A 7,802-nucleotide genomic window follows, 5' to 3' on the forward strand; every position below is an offset into this window, starting at 1 on the left:
CCCGACCTCACTCCCTCCCTCTGGATCTCGACGCGCCACCGCCCCCACCCCACTCCTCCGGTGTTCCCCCCACACGGTCACCGCTCGGACCTCCCCATTTCGCCTCCTCCTCCTCCCTCCGCTCGCGGTCGCCTCTCCCCATAGATCTAGTGCCAGGGTTCGCGGCCCTAGCGGACGGGGGAGCGAAGACATGCAGGGGGATGGGTTGACGCGTGCCTGGTGGGCGGAGGAGAGGATGGAGAATCCGCGTGGCGGCCTCGACAAGCAGATCGAGCCATGGCGGCGGCGGAGGAAGCCATGGCGCCGGCGCAGATCGATGCGAGGATGGACGTGGCGCTGCTCCACTACCGGGCCTGCCTCCTCCCCCCCAAGCCCCCGTGTTCAAGGTATGGCATGCACCGACGTGGCACTGGATCCATCTGTCTGCGTCGGTGGCCTACAGGGAGCGGCACATCCGCCGTCTGCGCGTCGGATCCCGCAGATCCGCGAGGCTGACCCCAACGGCGCTGGCGCCGGTGCTGCGACGACGTCAACGGCGCGCGCTCCTGCTAGTGGGATGCCTGACTGGCTGCTTGCTCGGGGTTGGGGGATGACACGGTTTCAGCGACGACGAGATGCTGCTCGCCCATCTTCTCCTCACTGACCAAATCCAGCGCAGCGCAGCACAGGGGTAAGCACAGCCGCCTCCTCTGCTCTCTCACCGTTTTCGCCGCCCCTCTTCTCCCTCGACGGTGTTCTCATGCGCCACAGCAGCTTACTGACACTGTTGTTTTTTCTGTCTTTCTTTTGTTGGCAGCAGGGGAAGAAGGAGGAGGAGGAGTTCAGCACGGGGCCCGTCTCCATTCTCATGCTCAGCGTCAAGAACAACGCCCTGGTTGGTTTGGTTTGGTCGACTTCTTGCCTCTGTTGATTGAGATATCAGCTTAGCGAGGGCATATTTTCTGCAGTAGTAGTACTTACTGACTTACTGTCTGTCTGCATATCCGTGTGGACTGAACACCTGACCTTCTGGAGTGCTGGTGTTCTCCGTTGTGCGTGCACTTGTTAAAACACACCAATCGACTTATTCGCCTGTGATCCCGTCGTGCAAGTGAATACTAGTTTCCCTCTTAGTGCTACAATGTGTGAGTAATTAACCACTGTTTTGGTGCAGCCTTTCGTCAAATGCCTTTGGTAATAGTGTGGCACTGCAAAGTTGAATGCACCATTGCGTACAATTGAGGGCTAGTCATTTGGAGATTAATCCTGACCTCGATATCTCGATAGGTCTGGCCGGATAATAATTAACTAGTACTACTAAATGACAGCCATTTGGCTACATTCAGGCGAGCTAAAGCTTTGACTAACATCGGTCTTTCCAATTCAGGCGAGTTAGCCTGTCAGCAACAAGAGCAGCCGCCCATCCTCTCCCCACTGGGAATTTAATCTTGCTATACTGAAGTCGAGCTCTTTGATTATGCATTTTTAGTGTATATTCTTTCATGTTAACTAATTCGAACAAGTTCTAATTAGGTCACGAAATAGTTTGCTTGGTCCTTCATATCTAAAGCTTGCATGTACTGTAGAAGCTCTACATTATGCTAATACTTGCTTGTGTAACATCTTTCATGGCATACTTCTAAATGGACAAGTACGTGCGACGTCCAGCGTCAATGATGATGCGGACCATATGTTCAAGTGTTCAACTGCAGCCCCATCCATTGCATCGACACAAAGGTATGTACTCCGTCTTGCTGAACAGATATGGGCCTGATGCTTGATGTCCTTATGCCTGATGCATGTATCATGTGACATACACATAATTAACTTTGACATAGTTGCTCTGTTACAGCAGATGGCAAGATGAATAGCTAGTGTCTATTTAATTCCATCATGCACCTGGTAGTTTAATAGGTACTATTGATTGAATATGAATTTATTCCATATACTCAAATGGAACTTCGATCTGCTGTAACTTTGAATGATGGTTTTTAAACCTTGTCGTGTATGTGAAACATTCCTTGCTCGTTTGCTGCTAAGTTTGTCATATGTGCCAACTCAATTCCCAATTTTGATCAATAGCCATATTCTGGATAAGTAGAATGATCTGGTTAATAATAATAATAAGTAGAATGATAATATACTGGTGTATCTTTCCTTTTTATTTTAAAAGTACTCTGTATTCTATTAGTGACTTACCTTTTGTTCTCTTTTGAATGCTCAAATGTTTTGCATCAGCCTGTCATTGCTTGCTAAGGGAGAAGCGGGACTTGGAGAAGAAATCTTTCCATTAAGCAGATTACATGTTTGGTTGTTGTGAAGTACCAGATAGGCTAGTTCTATTTTTTCACGATCCTGGAGTATTTCAGCAGTGCCATGCAAATGCAGTAGCGTTTGTTTTTTGTTTGTAAAAACTTAGTTAGCCCGCAGTCAGTTAGTAGTAGCTTAGCCAGCCAGCCTCAAATAGTATTGCTGGAATGAATGGTTGTAATATAATAACGTTGCACGTTGCTTTGAAAATATATCAGAACTGGGTGATGTGTTGTAATGTCAATGGCATAATATTTTTTTTGGATTGGATCAATTTTTTCGGAACTGGGCTAGGCCCATGTTATATTGGAAAATTATTTTTGAGGGAAAAACATGAGAGGCCCAGCAATGAAATGGCCTAGAAAAATACATGATTAAAAAGAAAATCTGCTGTTAAAAGGGCCACGCAAAGAAATCAATAAGGCTGAATTGTTGGGCCAGACCCAGGTAGCTAATAAAAGCACAGGAAAAAAATACATTAAAAAGGCCGAATTAATGGGCTCGGCCCATGTAGAACACCAAATCGGACCGGGCTGAATCTTGTGCCACATCAGCTTGCCACGCTGGATACCTACGTGGCCTGGGGAGGTTTTTAGTGACCAAAACACCACAGTAGGAATATTTTGGTCGTAAACGTCTTTGACCATTCCAGAAGAAAGGTCGCTATAGTCAGTTTACGACGGCCAGCTTTTGACCTTCTGTTTTTGGTCACAAAAAGGTCATAAATGGAAATTTGTGACCTTTCAGTGACCAATAGTGGTGGTCATAAGTTGACATATTTCTTGTAGTGTGTTAACTAAGTAGATGCAATTTACCCTAATTAGAAGCATTCAAGGTAGACACCATATGCAACATGCAACCACATATCACACTGCCAAGTAAGAGCAAGCACCTGCGATGGTGGTGTGGGGGAATTGTGGTGATCAACTAGAGAGCTACGTTGACTATCTTCATTTAGCCTTGCTGTTTCTTGTGAATCATGTGGGGAGGATGACACTGCACTCTTTAAACGAGTAGGGCGTCTCACAGTAACCCAACCGGGTGACTGTCTCATCATAAGTGATAGACGAGGGATACAAAAGAGCATTAGTTTGATGTACGAACATGGTTAATAGACATATGTAGTATGTATCAAAGACATGAAGGCATGTCATTATGAAAGGTATAATGTGTAAAGTAAGCAGATGCAATTTAACCAAATTGGAAGCAATACAAGCTAGACACCATATGCAACATGCAACCACATTTGACAGCGCGAAGTTAAAGCAAGCACCTGGGATGGTTGTGTGTGGCAATTGAGATCATCAACTGTAGAGCTACGAATACTGTCTCCAACTGCTGACAGTGCACCCATTAGAGCGCTGAAATGCTTAGTGCTTATCTTCGAATTAAACTGGAGCGACTTCTGTCTTTTCTTTTCTGCATTCATCAACACTGCGTCAGAGTCTGAAATACCCATGCATAAAAAACCAATAGTGTGAGTATGGATAAAGTGTGTGCACAATTAGTACAATGTAAAGGTAGCAGATAGCAGGTCGGTGAGAAATAAATGACGGGAGACATATGATAGCTCTACAACATGCACGGCACACTAAATTACTACAAGATTCTATGAAAATAACAATCGACTGAAAGCAAATAGGTCAGTCCATTTTTTCTGCACCGTCTGACGTACAAAGAACGGGCAGATCGCCTTCATCTACCTCCAGCCAGTAAGTGTTGACGATCTTCCTCGAAACGCCAGCGACCACTTGCCCAGTATTCCTCCCCTGCCTGCACCCTCCCCTCGAACTCACCGCATCGCCATGCTTGGCACCGCCCGCCGGCCATCCATTCAAGCCCTCCCGACCTCCAGATCGGGCGCAAGCATCTCCTGCGCCCCCACACCCCTATGATAGACACCGATGCACCGCTTCCCCGGGGAACAAGCGGACTAGGTGCTCCGCACGCCTAAGAGTGTGCTGCTTCTTTTAATTGCGGCTTGACTGATCCTGAATTGAAATCCAGGCAGGCGACTTACCTCTAGCAAAGGTGAAATAGTAAAAGGGAGGAAACCTAGTGCATTTAGTATCACGAAGAAGATGCAGTAAGAAATGCTCAACTAGTTTCTTTCGTGGGATGAATACGGTGTGAGCGGAGATGTAAGATTTGCATGAATAAGGGAAGAAGAGTAACTCTTTCTGCTGGCAGTGCTGTGTCCTCCTTCTGTTTTTCCAACGATCTTCTTGTTGTTCGCCGGAAACCAGAAGTTGTGGAGGACGGTGCAGCCTTGGACGAACCCATGGCCAAGTTGTTGAGTGTTGTGCGGTGACCGTCTGTCGGTGGCACGAAAGCAGATCCGAGGCGGCGAACGACGGCGTAGCGGGAACGGCTCCGATGCGGTGGACGGTTGCGATAGTGGAGCCACAACAGTGAGGCGCACGACAGCGTGGTCGGAGTGGTTCTGGTACGGTGCACGTCTGCGTTAGTGTCGTGGAGGCAGCTCTGCCTCCGCTTCAGCTGCTAAGTCCTTGAGGGCGTTGCGGTTGCGGTTGCATTTGACGACGACGTCGGGGTACCGGCTCTGGCATGATGGAGGAGGGCGGCGGTGGATTGGCCGCTATGGGGTGGAGGACGGAGGAGGCTAGGGTTTCGCGGCTGGTGGAGAGGGCGTTTCCGCGCCCACGGAGTACGAATGGGGAAACGGAGGGAGGCGAGGAACTAAGGGGGAACAATGTTTCGGTTTGAGAGGCGCTTGTTTGAAATTTGGGGAAAGTTACAAACTTTGCCCCCATCTAAAATTTTGGACATATTGTGGGTTGGGGGTAGGACAGTCATGTCAGGTGTCCCAAATGTGGGCGGGATAGATTTCGGCCGAGCGCATGGGTGTTTAGGCGCCCACGGCGTATGAATGCTTCTCGGAGGCGGCTGAGACTGGCGTCTTGGTGAAGTTACAAACCTACCCCGGTTTAGACCTTTGGACATTGGGCCGATAGGCTACACGGGCCAGAGTGAGGACAGTAATTTCCTACCACCAAACATTAGTCTCGCGCGGTTTCGGGTGACTAGAGGCCTATTTGGCGCTTCGTTCAATATTTGGGAGCAGAAGCATTAACGTTTTCGGTTCTCTTGAATGGAACTTTCAGGATTTGTCAAATTTCACAATATTTACTCTTGAAAATCCTAAGGCTACGATTATTTTGGAATGGAGGGGGTACATTTGAATATACATTGTACACGAGTATATATTAAAAAATATGCAACTTACCTCAGTTCATGCATGGTTCCAGATATAATCTCCTTGGTTGCAAAAAATAAAAAGTTAGATCTGCATATGAATATATATAGCATGTTCAAACTCACAACAAAGATTGATGCCCCCTTTTACATCAGATTTACAAATGCTATTATCTCTGGTTCAAATAGATGAATGCACTTCCTAGGAATTCGAATCTTTGAAACCCCCTTTATGTTGAATTCGACATGTATTCTATTTCGTAGCTAGCAATTTGGAATGTATCCATGCAAGTGACAAATGTATAAAGTGCTTCACACTAACAACATGGAGTGCACTAATTAATGTTTATATATGAATTGCAAAAGCATCCATTTCCTGTGTTTCAAACCGCTCTCACTCTATGGGTCGATAATATGAAATAAACACATGCACATGCTAGAATTCAATAGAGTATGGGTGTCTGATAGACCGATTTTCGTCCATACGCAATTTGCAAAATTCATGATCTCATCCAAAAATAATAATGCCATTTATATTTTAATTTAATGCGTAGAACCGCCTTTTACATGTAGATGCACTATGCCTTGCCCCGTTCTCACAAACGCGTTATATATCTCTCTATCTAATGCATAAGTGCACACACTTTATATGCATTGGCATTTCTCTTTCGCACATGCTCACAATCTCTCTCAGGGTGTCTCACGCATATGCTCTCTCTATTTCTCTCTCTCTTTCTGACTACTATGTACCACTCTTTTCACTAATCTCAGTTGGAAAACACTATTTCTCTCGCATGCATATATACACACGCACGGTCTCTACTAGCCCTCTATACGCACATATTTGTGCCTACGTGTCTCCTGCATGCACATTATCTGTAGGCCTCTCTCGCACACATTGCCCCCCCCGACACACCTCTCTCTTAGTAGTTGGCAGATATGATTTCATCATATCATTCGGAAGGATATCCCTGGCTGTTAGGCTGGATGGTAATACGAGGCAAAGTTTTACCCTAGTTCGGATCGGACCCTTGCAGTTGAAGAAAGAGCCTACTCCTGTTACTGTATATTAGTGATAGGGGTGTGTACAAAGTACATGTGAATACCAGGCATTGTGCGTGTGTGTATACTATCGACGAACTAGCCCCCAAGCTTGTGTAACATACTAAGGGCCTAGGGTTACAAATCATATATAGTCGGCTTATCACCAGTGGGGATAGAATACTCCGCGACACTGGTAGCTTCGTGTTTTACGCCGATTCCTCCACATGGGTCTTCGTATAACACGTGGTCCAACCTATATGTGGCGCAGGATGGAACCGACCCATGAGTCTTCATGTTGACCCACCACAACTAGAAATGATGTGCCCACCACACCACACACCCAATCAGCCACTAAGAAAATAAGCATATACAATAGTACAATGGTATCTAGCTCACGATACATCTCCATATTTTGTTGATGACACTAACGGACTTTGCATTTGATGCATGCTCTGTATTTTGTTGACGACACTTACGGTCATTGTATTTGAAGCGAAAGCACGATATGGTCACTGGACTTCAGAATAAGCTCATCACGGTCACCACATACATTTGGTGGTGTTAACCAACATGTGGTTGGATGGTTAGGAGGACAGTGGTTTCTCGAGCCCACCAAGGTTAAAGTCCTGGTGCTCGCATTTATCTTGTGTTAATTTCAGTATTTTCCGGCGATGCTCGTTCAGTGGGAGGAGATATTCCACTCGACTACGAGGCACCTATGGTGACTTCCTAAAATCTCAAGATCATATATGCTGGCCCACTCTCTCGAAGGTGCTCATAGGGGTAGGGTTCGTGTGTGTGCGCTTATAGCGGTGAGTTCTTGTGCTTATATATGAGCCCTTGCGTTTGTACCGTGTTAAACAAATACATGTCATGATTATACGGTCACTGGCTCACCCGTACAACTCCCTATTTTGTTGATGACACAATCAATTGACCAGTCAAACGGTCCACGCGGCGCAATTAGTGTTGCACCATCGGGCGCGTAACCGTGGGGCCCACCTGTCGACCCGTATATGAAAGAAAGAAATGGTAGTTTGAGTCTGTACTGTGTTAATAAAATAGGGGTACATTTTAGGGCGATCATACGGTCACTGGCTCACCATACAGCTCCGTAATTTATTGATAACACGATCAATTGACCAGTCAAACGGTCCACATTCAGCAGCGCACATTACCATAGGGCCCACCCGTAGTGCATATATGAAGGACATAAATGGTAATAAATTAGTGGTCGGTGGGTATTCGAAGTC

This window comes from Triticum dicoccoides, chromosome 2B (assembly GCF_002162155.2).
Source record: "Triticum dicoccoides isolate Atlit2015 ecotype Zavitan chromosome 2B, WEW_v2.0, whole genome shotgun sequence".
NCBI lineage: Eukaryota > Viridiplantae > Streptophyta > Magnoliopsida > Poales > Poaceae > Triticum > Triticum dicoccoides.